Source organism: Anas platyrhynchos, chromosome Z (genome assembly GCF_047663525.1).
Source record: "Anas platyrhynchos isolate ZD024472 breed Pekin duck chromosome Z, IASCAAS_PekinDuck_T2T, whole genome shotgun sequence".
NCBI classification, from domain to species: domain Eukaryota; kingdom Metazoa; phylum Chordata; class Aves; order Anseriformes; family Anatidae; genus Anas; species Anas platyrhynchos.
In genome coordinates this window covers 6,809,542-6,829,908 of record NC_092621.1, presented here as the reverse complement: position 1 = coordinate 6,829,908, position 20,367 = coordinate 6,809,542, and the positions used below count along the sequence as shown (strand labels likewise).

General features: G+C 36.9%; 1 long non-coding RNA gene across 1 annotated transcript; it reads right to left on the bottom strand.

Annotated features, from left to right (window-relative positions):
- Positions 1–1,846: 1,846 nt before the first annotated feature.
- Positions 1,847–12,889, bottom strand: LOC110352667 (uncharacterized). Its single transcript, XR_002401988.4, has 3 exons — positions 12,615–12,889; positions 5,921–5,978; positions 1,847–2,079 (listed from the first exon to the last, which is right to left on the bottom strand). It is a non-coding gene; the product is annotated as an uncharacterized lncRNA (long non-coding RNA).
- Between the last annotated feature and the right edge of the window lie 7,478 nt (positions 12,890–20,367).

The window sequence follows — 20,367 nt, the reverse complement described above, 5'->3', positions numbered from 1 at the left end:
GTTCTCTTGACTATGTAAAAGAGCAACCACATTTATCTGAAAATATTTGCTTCTTTAAAACTACTACTGCTAATTGCAATAAATGTTTGATAAACATATTCCTGGCAGGAAACCTCTGTGTCTTGAATGTTCATAGAAAAATGCATATCAGAGAAACTAATTCACATAGTAATTAATGTAGGAATTTGTCTTGGACTTTAAGGAAGGGGCTGCACATCCTCTTTCTCCTTATACAATTTAAATGTAATCATAATAGTGAAAAAAATATATATTTATCTCCCAAATGGAATACATTCACATATCCCCAATTTTAACTCCAAAGGAGATGAGTTAGAGCTTAAAACCGTCAAAGAACATTCTGCACAAATAAAGGAGAAGGAAATTCAGAGAAAATTCAATATTTAAGTCAACTGTGCTCTCCTGTTACCTTAGGACCACCCAGGAGTATCCTAGAAGGATGGTGATGGACCTATTTGGTCTTTGGAGACAAAGAGAATTGCTGGTAGATCAAAAATATGCTGGAAGAATACTGCAAAGATATATATATATGTTTTCAAATAAGTGCTCAGTTATGTTGATGTATGGTCTTAAATCCTGTTTTTCTCCTGGACAAAGAAGGTCTATGTGGCATAAAAACATGGGATACAATCTTTGCTGATGAGTAAGTTACACAGCTTTCATGCCTTTGGGGTGTGAGGGAAGAAAAAAAGTGGAAAAAATAAAAAGACCTGAGAAGGTCTGATATATTCTCAACTCTGTTGTGAGCAATATTCGTGCAAGGCCATGTTACCTTTGCACCTGCTTTTCCCATTTTCTATTCATCTTGTCTCATTTGTATACAATTTGCCTTATTTTGTCATTTCTTCTGTGCCTTCTACCCTATCATAAACACACTTGGTATTTATTCGCAATGCAAGAAGAGTATTGATTGTGAAGTGGGACAGGTTTTGGTGGGTACCCCAAAGAGAAAGGGATGGACTTGGGGACTTCTGACAACAGCAAAGGTGAGGGAGGTGAGACAACAGCTTGTCTAAAAAAAAATATTCCTCTTTGCAGTAAGAGAAAGTACTTAAATGCCTAAGTCTAACCCTTATACATCAGGGAAGGGACATATTAATTTAGGAGAGGATGGAGAATTATGAAATCCCTCTTAATCCCCTCGTATTTACAACAATCCAGCATGGTCTTCCAAAGTACTGGGGAGAACCTTATACAAACCCTTGCTCTTCCATGCTCAAAGCATATACAAAAAATCCGGAAATTCTCTATTTTAATGTCTTAGCATTCATCTATACAATGGATTTTATTTTGAAATAGTGCTCTGTCTGGAAAAAAAAAAATAAAAAAAAATATAGAATCAATTCATAGAACCAAGGGAAAAACAACAACAACAAACAAACATGCAAAAACAAATATATAAATAGTGATAATAATTCATTTGAAGTCACAAGAAATATGTCCATTTACACCAGCTGTGGATCAAGCCCACAGGATTTCATATGTTCCAAAATCACTTGGAAACTATTTCTACTAACTTCTCTGGCATACGCTAGATTTCAGCAAGAACTGCTCTGTTTTTACAGTTTATTTTAAGAATTAGTCACAGATTTTGTTATTGAATGTAAAGGTTACCAGATCTATAATGTTACATGGTAAATGAAGTGGTAAGTGAATTCATGTTTTGTAATTTCCCACTTTAATTAGTATGCATTAAAAACTGTACTTTTCTCTATATTCTCTCTCTCTCTCTCTTTTTTTTTTTTTTTTTTTTTAATACTGTAAAATATTGAATTTAAACATTAATCTGTTTTATTTTTTTTTTTTTTTTGATTATTTGCATTGTTTTAACTACTTCATGTACATAACACATGAGGCTAGTGGAAGGTTTGGTTTACAGGGTCATTCTGAAATTGTAGCCTTGGACTCCTACAGTCTTCCCTATTTTTTGTGAGAGTTGAGGGGGTCATCTCCAGAGCTAGTCATCACGTGCCAGTGAAGCTCATGTGAATTCTCTTCTCTCTGAATTTCTTCAGCACACTCAGTGAAATTATGTTTCCCTGCAGTTAGCTTGATCCAAACCTGCAGAAGTCAATGAAAAACTTCACATCTATTTCAAAAGGACCAGGCCCTCAATTTGCTGTTTGTGATTTTACCCCCAAAGTGCCTTCCTTGTCTTGTTCTGTTTATCACTTTGCTGAACCTTTCACAGAATCTGCAGTTTATTCAGATTAAACCACTGAAACTCCTCTGCTCTGTCCATTTCACACTACCTGTGAAAGTAACCTTATGTCACACTATGTACAGCAACATCAATTTAGCAAACATAAAAACTCTTCCCGATGCTTCTCCTTTTGTGTAGTCATCTCTTAGCCCTAACTATAGGCAAAACATTGTGCTAAAAAAAAAATGCACATTGTGTTTGGGATTTCCTCTACTACCTTCAATATTGGTCTCAGTACTGGACCTTTCAGACCATTCCAGTTTCAAACCAGGTGAAACACATACCACATCGGTACCATCGGTACTAAACTCCTTAGTGGAGTGGAATGTGTTACAATGAAACAGTAAGTGGGTATGCTGTTGGAAATGTTTCTGACATTACTAAAGATATTCATTTGCTCCTGAACATGTGTGAGAGATCCGGAAAGTAATGTTGGATTTTAAAAGGTAACCCATGTAAATTTAGTGATATTTAAATGTTTTGGTTTCTGCAATCAAATCTAGCTATGTGTACACATTACACATTTACTTACTTATGTAATTACGTACATGCATACATATGTAAGTAAAAAGTGTCTGAGAATAAATGCTTGAGTTCAATAAAATACTACAGAAAATGTATAAAATCCATCATGTTATATATCATATATGTTTATAACATCATTTACCGTATATTTAGTGTATTTTACATAGTGAAAAGAATGGTTATTACTTACCAATTTTGTCATTGTTTATTGTTTTTTTTTGATGGTTGTTCTATTATTATTACAACCCTAAGCACTATTGTAGCATCCATTTTACTTCCTGATCCCAGAACAGCTATTTTTAGTTTACTTAAATGAAGATATATGAAGCAGCTGAAGATTCATAAAGTTACAGAAGGATGAGCATGAATGATTTGTGATAGCAAAATAGTTTAACATTAACCAACAGAGAAATAAGAAACAGAGGTCCTATGAGGAGAGTGGGAAATACACTCTGGAAGTCACCAGTGCGGAGACCTGCAATTTGCCCCTTCGATATACAGAGCTGAGAAAAGCAGAACTGTTTCTGTTTTTGTTTGTTTGTTTGTTTGTTTGTTTTGTTTTTGTTTTACTGAAAAGTCAGTGATCGACTTAAGAAGTCCACCTTTAGAAAGAAAAATAAATAAGTAAAACCTAAAGGAAAATACCAAGATCAACAGTAAACTGGGAGAGTCAGGTTAATTCCTTGTCTCAGTTTCACCAGTTCCACATTCCTTTGTATCCTCTGGGGGCCTATCTTCTTGCAAACTCCTAAGGCAAGCAATCTAATAATATATATACATTTTTTCTATCTCTTTATCTTTTTTCTTTTTTTTTTTTTTTCTTTTTTCCTTTTTTTCTTTTTTTTTTTTTTCTTTTTTTTTTTCTTTTTTTCTTTTTTCTTTTTTTCTCTTCCAAACAGCATGTTAAATTAGGGACCAGAGAAAATTTCAAAATCATTTTGAGATACACAAGTGAAGGTATTATATGACATACAGTAATGCCCAGAAACTTTCAAGCATGAGTTCATCTGATGAAGAAATGCATGTGATGGTCTAGGCCTATTTTACAGTGGAGGCCAACAAAAATAATCATAATAGCTTCTACTGGTTTTAAAACAGTGAACTGATGTGCTTATCTCTGCTGGTTGTCTTTTATAACCTTGCTGTGGCATGCAGATACTCTGGAGAGCATCTATACAATCTCAAAAGGATCCATCTCTATTGACTTATTATTTAATAATAAAATGATTTATTCTGTAATTCACAGCTTTTTCAGCTATTCTATTCTCTCCCTATAAAGGAAACTGAAAAAGAAGAGCAAATCTTTTTCCAAAGCCATACGCAGCCCTTTATGCTAGGATTTACTTTCTTGAAAAATGAAACAGCTCATTCTTTTCTTCCTGACCTGAGCATTTTTACCTACCGTTGGACTTGTACCCAGATATTTTTTACCCTACTAACTTCTGTTTTGTTAATTTCCTTTCCTGTCTCTCATATGATGCTTATCACTTCAGCTGTACTTTATCTACCATTTAAACCATGGTTCCTTATTTGATTTCTCTTTTATCAAGCACATGTTAATTTCCTTCTCTCATCCTCTGTGTCACCGCCTCTCCTTTTCTCTAGCAAAGTCCTCAGGACCAAAAGTTACACCTTCACTCTTCAGCATTACGAAATTTACAGAACTTTTTTTTTTTTTTTTCCTTCAGACCTAGCCGTCTTTATCTTTCACTGAACAACAACACTGCAAACTGAGTGTGAGACTACACATCTGAATGATTGATGTTTTCCAAGTCCTGAGTTTCTTTTCCTCGTTTATTCACACAGTCACCCTCCTGAGTTAAGGGTTTCAGTTGGTACCTGCCATGGTTACTAGAAAAACAAGGGTAAGCTGCCAAATCCAGCGACTGTTTTCTTGTTCTCATATTGCATTTCCTTATCGGTTGTGACAATGTGCCACAATTAATGATAGCAGAAATACCTATGTTTGATACCATATGCATCATACTTAGTGGTGATGGATTAGCAATCAAGAAAATTAATTCTGCCTTTACAAAGTAACATCTGAACTTTGAAGTTAGGCTAAAGCTTTATAGAGCAGTGCAGATAAAAAATTCTCCTGGAAATGGGATAGCTGTATTTCTATTGTACCTACATAATTTGTTCTGGACTGATCCCAAACAGAATAATATATTTCCAAAGGCAATGTAAAAATCACTTTAAGAAATTTGAATTTCACATATCTCTGTGATTCTTGGGTGACTTAAATATGAGGGCAGTCAGTACTGGAAGGATTCAGGATGGCAGAATTTGATGCCAGAAGCAAGTCCAGATCTCCTGGATGACCTTGGATAAACAGGCACAGTTATTCGGAGCCATAGTTCTTAATCTATAAAGTAGTTTTTTCCTTAGTTCATCAATGAGTTACATGAATTTAAGAAATTTCCACATTAAGTTAATGAGAGCTTTCAATATACCTTGATTGATAGAATAAAAAATAAAACATTAAAAAAAATATATAGTTAGTTATCCAGTGCTTACTCCTGAATTCATAGTGTGCAAAGTTTCTAAAGAATTCCGCATAGAACTAGGACAGCTAAAATTTAGTGTGATGTGTGGCGCTGATTTATCTAGGTTCTAACAAACACAGGTCATTTCCATTTCTGGAAAAGATCAGGATAATTAAATTGTCACCCAAATTACGTACAATTATTTCTCTTTCTAGATAGAACAGTAATCTCACCTGTTTGAATTTCAATAATGGAGGCTATGACCATTTTATGAACTCAAATCACCTTTGAAAGAAGAGTAGCATCTTTCAAAAGGCTGAGACTCCTTGGTAGTTCATCATCCAACCATGACACTGATATTGCTTCGGAAAACAGAATGAATGTTTACAGTGATTCTTGAGTTGTAGCTGTCCTCCTTTCGACACAAAGGCTGGAATTAATTTTTACCTAATTTCAGATAAGTACAAGGTAGATACCACCATTGCAAGCATCCATTACTCATCGTTTAAATACTTAACAGATTAAAAGAGTAATTTGGGAAGGGCATACATTATATATTTGACACATTAAACATTCATTAGAGGATGAGACGGACCCCATTCTGAACTCCAATGCCTGTTAGATCTAGTTAGATCTCTACTAGATATAAATGCTGAGGGTTTCTTCCTCTGGTGAAGATACTCACCTTGCAAGCATATCTCTATGGCATGAATTTGAATTGTTGTATCTTTATTTAGGTATCCCTAAAACAAGAGAGAGCTTACTTTATTAGATATAAACAGAAATACACACATACGACAAATAAATCCAATGTTTTCTACGGATATACAGTATTTTTCAAATAAACTGAACACTGTGTCCGTGTCAGACATTCTGAGAAGTGTCCAAAAGAGTTAATATTACATGAGAAAAATGGTGAGAGGGAGAATAAAGTTTTCTACAAATAAATATCTGGAGACAGAAGACAAAACTAGGATGAGATGTTTTGGAAAATAACAGGGCACTTCTTTTCGTTCAGATTACATCATATTACAGAAAGACATAATGCCCTTTAGTGAACACTTGCAGAAGAACTTTGAAGGAGAACTGGGGGATTGAATTGTTCATATGGTGTGACTTCAGGTATTTAATTAATTATTTTATAAAAGGTCATTAAAACATTTGGGACTTCAATAATTAGGCTTTTTTTTTTTTTTTTTTTTTTTTTTTTTTTTTTTTTGGGAGGGGGTGGGAGGGGCAGGAGCAGGGACTTTGTATTATCTTTATTTTCTCTTCCTGGAATATTTATTTAGTCAGAGGTTACTTTTATATAGACAGATTATGGTGATTAGAAGTTTCTAAGGGAGTTTGCATCACCATAAATACTGATAGTTTTAATCTACTGAAAGGTTGTTTCTAGCAGTTTATTTTTGTAACCATAGTCCATAAGTCTGGCTTTTAAAAACAGCAGGGCTGATAAACCATGAAAGAGCAATTTATGGAAGATCCTGTAACCTGGATTGCTGGAAAGCAGGGGAAGTAAAGAATTTTAAGAAATGACCACTATTGATCGCCTCATACAGTGGATGGCATTTTGCCTTCATCTTCAGGATAATTGGACTGGGGGATTACAAATCCATAGCAATAGAAGGCTTTCCTTACTAGACAGTTAATGCACCATAAATCAGCTAGTAGAAATAGCTACTATGTTGCAGTCTAAGTATGTTTTCATTCAGCTCATTTGCACTTCAAAGCTGAAGTCGATAATTCAGCTACAAGTAGGTGCAATTGGGGGATATTTTTCCTTTGTAGAGTATGAATACAAGCTGAGAAAATCTCTAAATTCATTTGCACAGGACATTACTGGTCAGAGTCTGCAACTCAGAGAAACAGCCCAGTTTCCAACTGAAGTCAAGAGGTGAGCTTGTAGCTGCTCATAAATCCCTCAAGGTCTGTGTGCTGTGGCTAAACGCTGTTTACTCACTATTGGTGATCAATTCTTTTTTTTTTGCTTAAGAGGGAAGCATAGCCTTTGTATTTTAAATGCTAAATAAGCAGCCCCTTTCCTGCCACATCTTTGGCAGGGTGACTGCCTTTAACCAGCCTGTGCAGCATCTCTCACGGGAGAGGAGGAAAGATACCTCTTGGAAGGAACAAAAGAGTTCCTCATATCATGTCTCAACCCCAGGTAATGCCTGAAATTAAAGAACTACAGTCATCAAGGACAGAAAACATAACTGAAGCTGATTCTTTTCATTCACCCAACATTTTATGATTTTTCTGATAAACAAAACTCCTCCCAGTGAAGATTCTTCATTTGTCTTTCCTTCTAAACACGTGTGAGCACATACACATGATTTCCAGCCTTGTGCAATATTTGGAAAACATTATATCACCATGCATTTTGTTGCTGTTGTTGTTTGTTTTATTCCTACCTACATTATGTCCTATAGCACAAAGAAATGTCTGTCTTTTTCAGTACAGTTTTCAGTTTTGAATGGAATAAATTTATAGACAGTTTTTTGATTCTCATCTGGCTCAATTTTCTACCATGCTAAGAAAACAGGATTGAATTCATGCTGGGCAGAAACGGTCTGAAGCGTCATGTCTAGCAGATGACAAGGTGGGCCAATGATCCTCAATATTGTAGTGTTCCTCAAGTTTGGAGGGTGAGGGAATATGTAGAGAACAGGAGTTTATTTCGTAGTCAATGAATGAAGTTCTTTAGTTCAAATGTGGTCATGGCATGTGGAGACCTGCTTTAGTGTTGGACTTGGTAGTGTTCAGGTAATAATTGAACTTGATCTTAAGGGTCTTGTTCAACCTAAATGATCTGATATTTCTGTGATTCTAAAAAAAATACCTTTTCCACATGGCTTGATTTTGCAGTCATACAATTGGAAGCTCTTCATTCATTGCAACTGGTACTTAAATAAATAAATGATGAAAACTTATGTTCATTTACTTTGACTGGACTTTATAGCTTCTAGTGTCAATATCTAAATTCACAGCATTGGACTTATTTTTCTTGTCAGCTCTGTAAGTGACCCTTTTTGAACAATCTAACACTCAGAAGAGCTGGTCAGATTCATCAGTAAGATGAATCCAGTTTGCAGCAGAGTGGAACTTCTGCCTGTATCTGGAAGTACCCCTTAAGAAATAAAAATGAAAATTAGAGTATACAATTATTGTTTTCTACTAACATATCAGTTGACTACTGAGTAGAAGGCCATACCTCAGAGTTATCTGGGCAGGAAATAACTATGGGTTAAGCAGTACTAGCTGGTCAAACTTTGGAGATGAAAATACAACAACAACAACAACAACAAAGAAGCAGAAATTGAATTCTATCCATCTCAATTCACTGAAGAAGCTAATGTCTATTTAAAGTTTCCTGGAAAACAACCTGGAAAGTGTCTTGGAAAGCAACTTTTGCTTTCCACTGAGTCATCTTTAATGCAGAAAATCAACATTCCTTCTTCCCTTCCCTTCCCTTCCATTTTCCTTTTCACACACACACACACACACACACTCTTAAATATCCCTTGAATAAGCAAAAGAATTGTGATGTCAGTGGTCACTGATGACTATCTGCAGATAAAGGTGTGATAGAATCCCAAGTGTGATGTACTAGCTTTTGAGTCAGAAAATGTGACCAGGCTGGAATCTGTTACCAATCTGCGCTATTCCATCTCTCATATTTTATCCAGTTTGTTTGCAAAGTCATTGGCCCAGCAAGTGTTTATCAATATAGATAGACCCCAAAAAAACTCTGAACTTGGATAAAGCCACAAAATACTGTTATAATAATCCATAATTCTTTCGAGGTCAAATCGGTTGATCTACTGCACCTTCCTGTCCATAAGCTCAATGAATAATAACAATTTCATAGCAATCACTACCAGTTTGAAAGGGATTTTATTTATTATTATTATTATTATTATTATTATTATTATTATTTTAAGGATAAATTCATAGCACGTTATCTACATAAAATGGTGTGACCAGCACTACCCTGATCATTTTTATTGCTTGTCTCTCCGATGTACTGATGGAATCATTATATTTACGAAACTGTTGCTGGCATTTCCCTTTGCAATCTCTGACAAGCTCTTTTGTGACATTGCCATTGCTTTTCAGGGAAACACATCCAGTGTTTCCTTTGTAGCAAGCATGTTTCTAACACAGTCTTTGATATATCCAATGATAGTGTCATGAATACTGACAAATCATACTACTTCAGCAGTGGAAGCTATGTGTCTTGAAGTTTTGTCCAAAGCTTTTTGACATTCTCATTCCCAGTGTTTCTCTCAGATTTATTTTACTTTCAATCTTTCCCTTTAGAGTTACATTTAGTGGGGTTATCTACTGTTTATTTATTTATTTATTTGTGTATTTAAGACATTGCTTCATGTCATGTTTGAATGCAAGAAGGATGATCTTGTGTTCTCTCATAGTCTGGCACCCTCCCAGAAGTCTATCATTGTCCAAGCAACTGACTGACAATTTAAGAAAGGATAGATGTATAAACATTAATTTAATAGACATGTTGGGCATGCTTATTTAAAGCAATAAACTTGGTTTTCAACATCTCTATAAATCCAGGAGACATGCCTCCTCTTCTTCCCTTCAGGATCTTCAGAATTGTTTCAATAATATCAATCACTTACCTGCTTGAGGCAAAGAGGTGAAATCAAATATTATTTTCTTCAAAAACCATAATCCTCACAGGAGGGAGATTGAAGACATATATAAATTGATTTCATATGGATGATGAATACACAACAGTTATCACTTTGTCAAATTTACATTTTATGAAGAGCTTTTTTAAAACAAGAATCTTGTCTCACTATTGTTTTTATCAATGAGAGCTCCACATTTTTGGATCAATGTTCTGCACAAAATGTATGTAAAAGCAATTGAAGATGAAGACAAAGTGAAGCACTTGTCCAGAGCTGGAATTCAAGTCTCTGTTCCTTCACCAATTTCTTCTTTAACTGTGAAGCTTTGACTTTGACTGTTTACCATTCCTGCATCTCCAAGGGTTATGAGTACTTCACCATCATGAAACTGAATCAGCTGAAAACAGAGATACTCAGGCAGACATCGCAAGAAAGACTGAAGTGTCTGACTCCTGTCATACATCACACAAATGTGGACAGTACTTCACATATCTGCAATTCTTGCTCCATGCTCCCATGTGTCGACACAGTCAGGGAACTGCCATTGAGCTATGGCTTCTGTGGAGCCATGGGTCACAGAGACAGCTGTAGATCTATGCCAAAACTGTGTTATGATTAGTCTGACTTCAGAACGGTTTCACACCTCTTCATATATAGCTTACCAGGTTTTGTGTGCTAGGAAGTAAGAAAACTGAGAAGTTTGCTCCTTGAGTGTGACGATAACAGTGTTTTTGAAATTCTTAACATGCTAGGGAGAATTGAGGGTTGCAGGAGTATGGCAACAAACAGCTGCTGGGTTTGGTGACCGCTATTCTGTACAGTGGTGGGATTCCCTAAAAGATGTTTGCTGGCCTGCTGCTTAGATAGAGAAATGCTCAAATGCATAATGAGGAAGTACACTGGGTAAAAGGAAGATATATTCACACCAGGAACATAGCAAAGAGTGCTCAAAATTAGACACAAGAGGGGACTATAACAGAAAACCATCCTTTCTGCTTCAGGTATTGAAGAGATGGCTGGAGAACAAGTCCCACGAGGAGCGGCTGAGGGAGCTGGGCTTGTTCAGCCTGGAGAAAAGGAGGCTCAGGGGCGACCTTATTGCTCTCTACAGATACCTTAAAGGAGGTTGTAGTGAAGTGGGGGTTGGCCTGTTCTCCCACGTGCCTGGTTACAGGACGAGGGGGAACGGGCTAAAGTTGCGCCAGGGGAGTTTTAGGTTAGATGTTAGGAAGAACTTCTTTACCAAAAGGGTTGTTAGACACTGGAACAGGCTGCCCAGGGAAGTGGTGGAGTCACCATCCCTGGAAGTCTTTAAAAGACGTTTAGATGTAGAGCTTAGGGATATGGTTTAGTGGGGACTGTTAGCTGTGAGGTTGGACTCTATGATCTTGAGGTCTCTTCCAACCTAGAAATTCTGTGATTCTGTGTAATTCTCTTCAGGTTCAGTGTTGTGTTAATGAACCTTCTATGGTACCACCAAATAGGTATCAGCTGCATTGCATCAGGCACCTGCATCAAGCTGAGTAAAGCTGTGTACCTTTACCTCAAACTCCTCACAGAATGATGGAAAAAAATCTTTAAAAAGTGCTTCACCAGAAAGTGTACCCTGTTATGAGAAACCTGCCCTACAGCTCTTCCAGAACAGTCCTCACTGCCAGCGTCACTCACGTCTAAGCAACCCTCTGTGAGCCTGAACTAAAAAATATGTGAGCTAGTTACAGTTCCTGATTGTGGTAATTGGTTCTTATTTCAGGCTATAAGGACTTGCGCTATTGTCCTTTCCATGGACCACCCTTATTTAAATATAGTGTCACACAAAATAGCAGACACCAGCACTACTAAGGGACATATAATAGCAGCCTGTTATATATATATATATATATATATATATATATATATATATATATATTTTTTTTTTTTTTTTTTTTTTGTAAAAATCTGTGAAAATCCTGGTCACTTCTCTGAACTACCCCGACTATTTGCAGGGTCTGGCCCATTAACCCTGCTACAAATAAGGAATGGTAGAACTAATAATTATGTTCTGTATTTAGAAACAATCCTGCTTTTTTAATTTCTGCCGTTTTTCCCTCTCGCTTTTTTATTGTTCACAACATTTACATGAAGACAGGATCTTCATTTCAGAGGCGTCCATCTGCTAGGACTGCTCATCCTCTTCCTGAAGTTATAAACCTCTATTTGCAACATCATAATCCTCTCACCACAGTAACCTGCAGTGAGGTCACAAGTGGAGGATTGTGACTTCAGGTGGGGAAATGAGCAGCAGGGACAGATGAACTGTTAAGAAGTAGAAATTCTATTTTAATTGCAAATGTTCTTTGCGTTAAAGAATGAGGCTAGGAAAAGGCAGTCAAAGGAGGACACTGAAGCAGAGAACCATGCACACAGAAAGCATATTTAAATGCTTTAAGCAGTTGCATACAGTGAAGTTGCACTTGGAAAGGCATCGTGTTAAGATGTAAAACAATTAGCTTCTTCCAGTCCTGCTAAGCATCAAGGGTGGATGAAAAATACCAAATACAACCAAAAACAAAATTTAAAAACCTTCCCCTTCCCCTCCCCCACTCCATCCCCCTCCCCTTCCCCCACCCCTCATCTGTTGCAGAGTTTGCAAATAGATTTTCAAAAAACATTTAACAGTGTAAATATGAAACTCAGAAGAACTAGACCTAAAATATTCAGCAACAACCATTGGCTCACCTGGCTCCTTCCACAATCTGCAGGTCCAGTTTCACAGAGTCACAGAATTTGGGTCTAAAAAGCTAAACCCAGAGTAACTTAGTCACACTGGGCTTAGTCTGGTGTATCTGTACTCCTAACACAGCTCTTCCCTTTTGCAGAAATGTGGAGGAGGAGGAGGAGGAGGAGGTGAGAATCTCTTGTGTGAACAAACCACAGACAGCTGTGTGCACAAACGCCAGCACACACACGCATTCAAATGGCAAGTCCAAAGCAGCTGGATAGCAGCCCAAATGCACACTGGCAACAAGGTCAGCATTTACCTGCATTTTTGATTTTATTACTCAAGGATGAGGAAAGTTGATCCATGCCATGCAAACACCATAAAACATCCCCTGGTTGGCTCATCACATCCTGGTATGAGCTGCAGAACGAACCCCACTTGTCAGAGTGCTTTGTTTGAATTTGGTGGACTGGAGGAGGGGAGGAGGAGTTGCAATAGGAAATATCATGCTGGGAAGTGGCTGTGCTTGTTTTGACCTGAAAAAGAAGGGGGAGAAATGGGCCAGAGAATGCCTGGCATTTTTTCCCTGACTCTTTCAAATACAAGATACATTACTGCTGGCAAAAAGTCACCCTGCCTCTGTGAGTCCTGACACACTCCCTGATGGGAGGAGGTGACATGGCTGTTTGACATTCAGGGCTACAAGGTTGCTGGGCTGTAATCTCTAGTTAAAATTGAATCTTGTACATTGCACCCTGCTAGCACAGCTAGACTTGATAATTATTTGGATGCTACTGTATTTGGATTTCATCTTCCCAGTGAAGTGAAGGGTTAGCTGGATTTATCTTCATCACTGGTTACAGATTACACAAGGATACATGTAGATATCAGTTTTTTTCTTTAACAGTTAATATGGTGGAACCAAATAAATTCGGGGGGAAATTTTAGTTATTTTTTAAAGAAAAGTCTCCTGTAAATGGGGGAAGAGAAATTTTAAGTCCGTTTTCAAGAATTCACCAAAACTGAAGAAAACTTTTATTTATTTATTTATTATTTATTTTTATTTTCTGCACCAGTGACTGTTAACTTGCTTGTTCCAATCATATAAGGAAGAAAATGGTATATGGATGCCATACTCTATAATGACATAAATAACAGGAGATTTTTAGACAGAAAGAATGGAAGGTCAGATTCACTTAAGCAAACAGCCAAGACAAATAAATGGATTTAAACTTTACATTAAGACCTGGTGTGTTATTGCATTTTAGGTTATTGCTGTTTGCTGATGGGTTTATATATATATATATATAAATATATAATGTATGTATATATATAATGTATGTATGTATATGGTATCAGGGAAACTTTACCAAAAGTAAAACAAATCTAATTAACTTCTTAATTGTCAGATTGTTAAGCATCTTTTCAGCAATGAATTTGAATAGTTTGAAAGAGGAAAATCTTGGATCCAAGCTACTTGCACAAATTCCTGAGGCAGCGAAAATCTTGTCATCAAAGTATTATTATTATTACTACTACTATTTAGAGTCATAGAATCACAGAATGGCTTGGGTTGGAAGGAACCTTAAAGGTACCAGTTCCAATCCCCCTGCCAGGGGCAGGGACACCTCCCACAAAATCTCTGAATCACAGAATCACAGAATTGTAGGGGTTGGAAGGGACCTCAAGAGATCATCGGGTCCAACCCCCCTGCCAAAGCAGGTTCCCCAGAGCAGGTTGCCCAGATAGCCATCCAGATTTACCTTGAATAGGTTCAGAGGAGACTCCACAACCTCCCTGGGCAGCCTGTTCCAGTGCTCTGTCACCCTCACCATAAAGTTCTTTTGCATGTTGGTGCAGAACTTCCTGTGATCCATTTTGTGGTCATTGCCCCTTGTCCTGTCCCCACAAACCACTGAAAAGAGGTTGGCCAAATCCCCCCATCTCCCACACTTAAGATATTTGTAAACATTGATAAGATCCCCTCTCAGTCTTTTCTTCTCAAGGGTGAACAGGTCTCTCAGCTTCTCTTCATAAGGAAGATGCTCCAGGCCCTGTATCATCTTTGTGGACCTCTTCTGGACTCCTAGTTTCCTAAAATCCCCATCCAATCTGGCTTTGAACATTTCCAGGGAGGGGCACCTAAAACTTCTCTGGGCAATCTGCTCCAGTGCCTCACCATCTTGAAGAATTTCTTCCTTACATCCAATATAAATCTATCCTCTTTAGTTTAAAACTGTTACTTCTTGTCCTATAGCTATACTCCCTGATAAAGAGTCCTTCTACAGCTTTCATATAGGCCCTTTAATTACTGAAAAGATCATTTGTACCCACATGGAAAAGAAATAGAGGATAGAATCTGTTCTTTCTGCCAGTTGCGGCAATCTCTCTGCAACATCCTGGACCTTGGCTCCTGGCAGGCAACAGATCCAACTGTATGTTAGGCCAGCAGATTTGGTGCCTCTCAATAAGTGGTCACCCACTACAAAAACTCACCATTTTCTTCTCTGACTTTATTGTGCATTGCTGGTGCTGTTTCACCCTGAATCTTTATCACAAAACAAGCATATTCAAGTGATAAAGGACAAGGAAGGTGTGAATCTTAAAAGGCCACTGACAGAGAGGGACTAAATGACACAGAAGAGTATTAAAACTACATTTATAGAGTCAGAGAGTGGCTGGAAGAGACCTCTGCAGATCATCTAGTCTAACCTCAAGCAGGGTCACCTAGAACACATTGCACAGGAAGGCATCTAGGCGGGTTTTGAATATCTCCAGAGAAGAAGACTCCACAACCTCTCTGAACAACCTGTTCCAGAATCTGTCACCCTCACGGGAAAGTTTCTCCATGTATTCAAATGGAATTTCCTGTGTTTCAGTTTGTGCCCATTGCCTCTCATCCTAGCGCTATGTGTTACTGAGAAGAGTCTGGCCTTATCTTCTTGACACCCTCCATTAAGACATTTATATACATAGATAAGATGCCCTCTAAATCTTCTTTTCTCTGGGCTGAACAAGTTCTACCCCTCCAATCTTTACCAGTGCATGAAGTTATTCCTCCCTAGATGTAGGACACTAAAGAGACGCTGAAGAGCCTTGGTGTTTCCGTGTCAGATTGTATTTGACATAGTGCTAGTATCGAGAATAGTATAAACATGAAGGTGTAATCTATATATACTACATTGTTTAAGTGGCAGATAAAAAATGGTATTTCTTGAATATAGCTTTTGAAACACACTGCTAAAGGCAATGCTCCAGTGCTGTACATTTTGAAGTTTGGGCAATATACATTGAACAACAGGAACTGAGGAGCTTAAAGAACATTCTGAATCCTAGAGGCATCCACAAAGGCAGATCTGATCTCTTTATACCACTCAAGTGAATTAAAAAAGAAATAAATGAAGGCAAAATTACTCATTAAAGAGCTCAACTTTTAGTGAAAAGTATCCATAAGAGACCTGAAATGGCCTTAGTCCCAGTATATGGAAGTTCCATATAAATGTGGAAGAAGGAAGGTGACGATGAAGAAAGCCTGTCATTCAGTTTTACTCTCTGCTCTGAGTCAAAAGAAAAAATAAAATAAAAGCAGACAGCTCAAATTCGTGTTAAATCCTACACCAGAGAAAGACTCTAAATATCTCCTGAACATAATGAGTACCAAAGTGACCTTTTCCTTTCTGTGGTTTATGAAGAAAAGATGAAGTTCCACTGAACTTCAGTAGTCTTGTCTTACCTGAACACGCAATATATAAGCAATTCTCAGGAAGTTCTTATCCTGCATGTTGTACCTTGTGGGAAAGAAATGTGCGTGATTCTTTATCCTTATCATTTTTTTAATTCAAAATAAAATAATAATAATAATAAAAGCCCCCTCCCCCCCCCCCTTTTTCCCATCCTAAAACCTGCTTTGTTCTGTAAAATAAACCTAATATGTTTAGAAATAGAAATGAGAAAATAATCTGCATGTGTCTGAAAACCTGTATCTGCTAATTTGATTCCTACGAAAAGATCCCAAGTCATTGGAGAAACTCCTTTTTATTTCTTTGGAAAGTGTCACCAACAAGGTGGCCTTTCCAAGGTAAGCTATCGTTGTTGCGTCAGTAGAATCTTTTTTTTTTTTTTTTTTTTTTTTTGTGATATACATACACTTAAATCAGTATTGACAGTGACATTTGAAATGCTACATCTCTTTTCCTCCGCTGGAACTGCACTGACATTCTTCCTGTGGATAGTTATAGAGCAAACCACTGAAAGCCCTGTAAAGTTTGTTCGTTTGTTTAATGTAGAGTCATCAAGACACACATGTACATCTTTCTTCTACTACGAAGCTAATTTTCCCACATGCAAAACAGGTTGAGATACCAAAAGCAACAGAATCTCAAAAATTCAGAAGACACAAGAGTGTCACAAGACTGACAAGAGTCATAAAACTGTAAGTTACCAGGACAGTTTCTTCTGACTCACTAGGGAATTTTATGTCAAAACTTCTAAGAAATAACAGATTTATTTTTTTCCTTTATAGTCTGTTCTATGAGTATACATTAATATCAAGATGTGCTTGAAAGTCTATATGCCCAACTGTATATACATTCCTTCTGGTTTCATGGAAAAATCATTTCCTACGCAAACACGAAGTAGCCCCTTATTCTCAGAATTACTGCTTGAAATATCAGAATATTCTACTGCTGGGAACAGAAGGTGGATCTTTAAAAGGCATCAAAACATGAACATGAGAACTTGAAAGTGATTTAGAAATGCAGTTGGAAGAGTTAGGCTTCTAATTCCACTTGTTCTCCTAAAGTGGTAAATCCTATTTAGATACCTCACTGCTCCTCTGGAATCTAAATTCAGCAACAAATCTTACTACCATGTCCTATTTCTGATGGGAAGCTGGAAAACTGTCTTTTCTATTGTTTAATTGCTTCCTTTCTAATCTATGAAGGGGAAAATGCAGGTTCTTAACTCTGCCACGGATAAAGGTTAAAAACAACCCCTTTTCTATGTCAGACTTGGGTGACACTAAGAGCAAATGATGATTTGATTTTATTTTATTTTTAAAGTTGCGAGATTTTTTTCCAGGTTAAGTGAACAACATTTTCCAAATGTGTATTTTTCTATTCATCCATGTCTTTTCACAATCATTTTTGAACTTTTGACCTGCCCAATATAGTGATTATAAAATATTCAGTTCATAGAGTTTTTGTTAAATAGGTAGATAGTGAAAGGAGTGAGGATGCATTATTTACCCATTTGAGAGTAAAGCAGCCATGCAAACTCACCTCTTATGAGACATGAGAAAATCAACACTGAACTCCAAATTTTATTGATGAGTAATGTTCAGGAAAGTCTTTAGTCAGAGTTTGTCTCTTGCTAAAAAGCCCAACAGCATGCCACAAAGCTGTAGGAAACCAAGCATGACATTCTCTATCACCAGGAGATGGTATGGTTTTCACCTGTTTGAGGTTGTTCAGAACTGTTACCAGATGTTTTCAGAGCAGACAGGGCAGTCAGAATCAATGTGCTTTGTCTTCTGTTCCTCTGATGTACCTCAGAAAGGTTCCATGAGGGTCCTTTTGAGAGGTAACCTTTAAGATAACATACATATTTGGCATGCAAGCCATCTTTCATAACTGGAAGAATAAATATGGTCTATGAATCTTTTTATATATATCAGCTTTTCATATTCATTCTCTGGCCATGATGCTTACCCCAGTAGTGTCATTGAAAAGTCCTTTAAAACCCAGTTTATTGAAGGAGGGATCTTTCTCAAAGGTAGAGCCATATCCAGCCTGACTCCCCAAGGGAGCAGGAGAGATATCTAACGTGCCATGCCACCAGCTAGGCAGGAAACTTTTCAAAGTGTTCTTGGGTTAGTTAGCATTCAGTGAAGTCTGTTTATGGCTTTTAATCTATTATTCTGAAATATTTTAATTCTGAAATCATTATAGTTGTGAGTCAGGATAAATACGGCACCTAACTTTACTCCCAGGTGGGTAAACTGTAAACTACAGCGTATCTGGTAGAGATTTCCTTTTTTTATTGTTGATACGCAGCTCAGCGTGCCTTTGAAAAACATCAATAGATTTATTTGATTCTAGATCAGCAGTGCTAAATTACTCAATAGGTGATTGAATGGGATGGTTTGTAGGGAAAGTTTTGTCATCAGTGGCCTCAAGCAAAATACAAATATTTTACCAATAGATTACAATAGATTTCCTCTATCTGATTCTCAGGACCTCTAAACTTTAGTGAGCCTTGCACACAAGTGTGAATTTGAGACATCTATTTGTCTCAAATATAGCAAGAAAAATCAGGCACTATGTTTCTTTTTTTTCATCGTTTTTCAATATTTGATCTTACAAAGCTTCTCTCATTCTTCCTGGGAACTTTTGGATTCAGAGCTTATCATTTCAAATCTGTTATAATTTTCTTATCTTTTCTTCGGGAATTTTTACATACTTAAACACACAAAATAAAAAACATTTTGCACACATACAGAGTACTCATCTTTATTTGCTGTTCAGAACAGGTTTTAAAAAAAGAGGAAAAAAAAAAAATCTACCCTTGTTTTCACTTCCTCCTGTTTTAACATAGTGGGAATAAAGCTTTCCTGATATGAAAGGACCTTTCACTTGTCTTGAAAAGGATATTTTTTCAGACTGTTCTACTTAAGCTTCTTTTTAGTTATTTGCAACTTCACAATCCCATTCACAAACTGTTGCCATGGTAAATAATTATATCACAGATGAATTGTGTATGCTCCCACTTCATGGCTAGAAGAGAAATTGCAAAAGGAGAGGTGAGAATGGGGGGAAATGGGGGGGGGGTATGGGAGGGGGTTAGGGAGAGGAATCAAAATCCTTTAAAATTACAGGGGAGAGAGTTGAGAAATGATTGCCTCCTCGTTAACATAATTAACTCTATGAATTATAAATTAGTATTAGAACTTCTGACGAAAGGAGTAATTATATTTACTCATGTAAAATTAAACAATACAAAAAAAAAAGGGGGGGGGGGGAGGTGTCACGAGAAGCTCTGTTAATATTATCATAAAATTCAGAGATCCAAATAACTCAGATTCAGAGTGATTTAAGCAGCATAAACTTTACTGGATAGAGAGTGAACATATTTCCTCCATGGTTTATAACCAAACTCTAACAAAAAGCACATAAAAGAGCTTATTCTTCAGATGAGGGGTAGTAATATACAGAGACAGCTGCATTCTTCTTAAACACGGACTTTTCGTAGGTATCTTCTAGTTTTTGCAGGAAATTTGTACACACACACACAGAGCTACAGTTGCACAGACATTCTCATGAGAAAAATAAATCCTGCTGTTGATCTTGAACTCAGAAAAGAAGGAGATAGATAGTAACAGATACAATGATAAGGAGAGAGGTAATTAAGCTACTGACCTGCTGTTGAAATTACCACTCCCATATTCACTTCCATTTGATGCACATCCTCCTCATCAACCTTCTTGCTTAAATTTAGATGTATATAACTTAGGGCTTAGTCTGATATAGTGGGATTTTTTTTTTATATTTTTTTTTTTCTGGAATCAGTAGAGGGAGGGAGACAGCTCAGAACAAGTCATTTGGTTCATCCAACGAAAGAGCTCTATAGCAGATGGGACCAATTCCTTTTGGAGTTACCCTCCCTTTTTTTCTTTAAATGTAAAGGACATCTGATGTAAAGTTGTTGTAGTTGTTGTTGTAGTAGTTGTTGTTGTTCTTTTTTTGTTTGTTTGTTGTTGTTTTATTCTGTTAA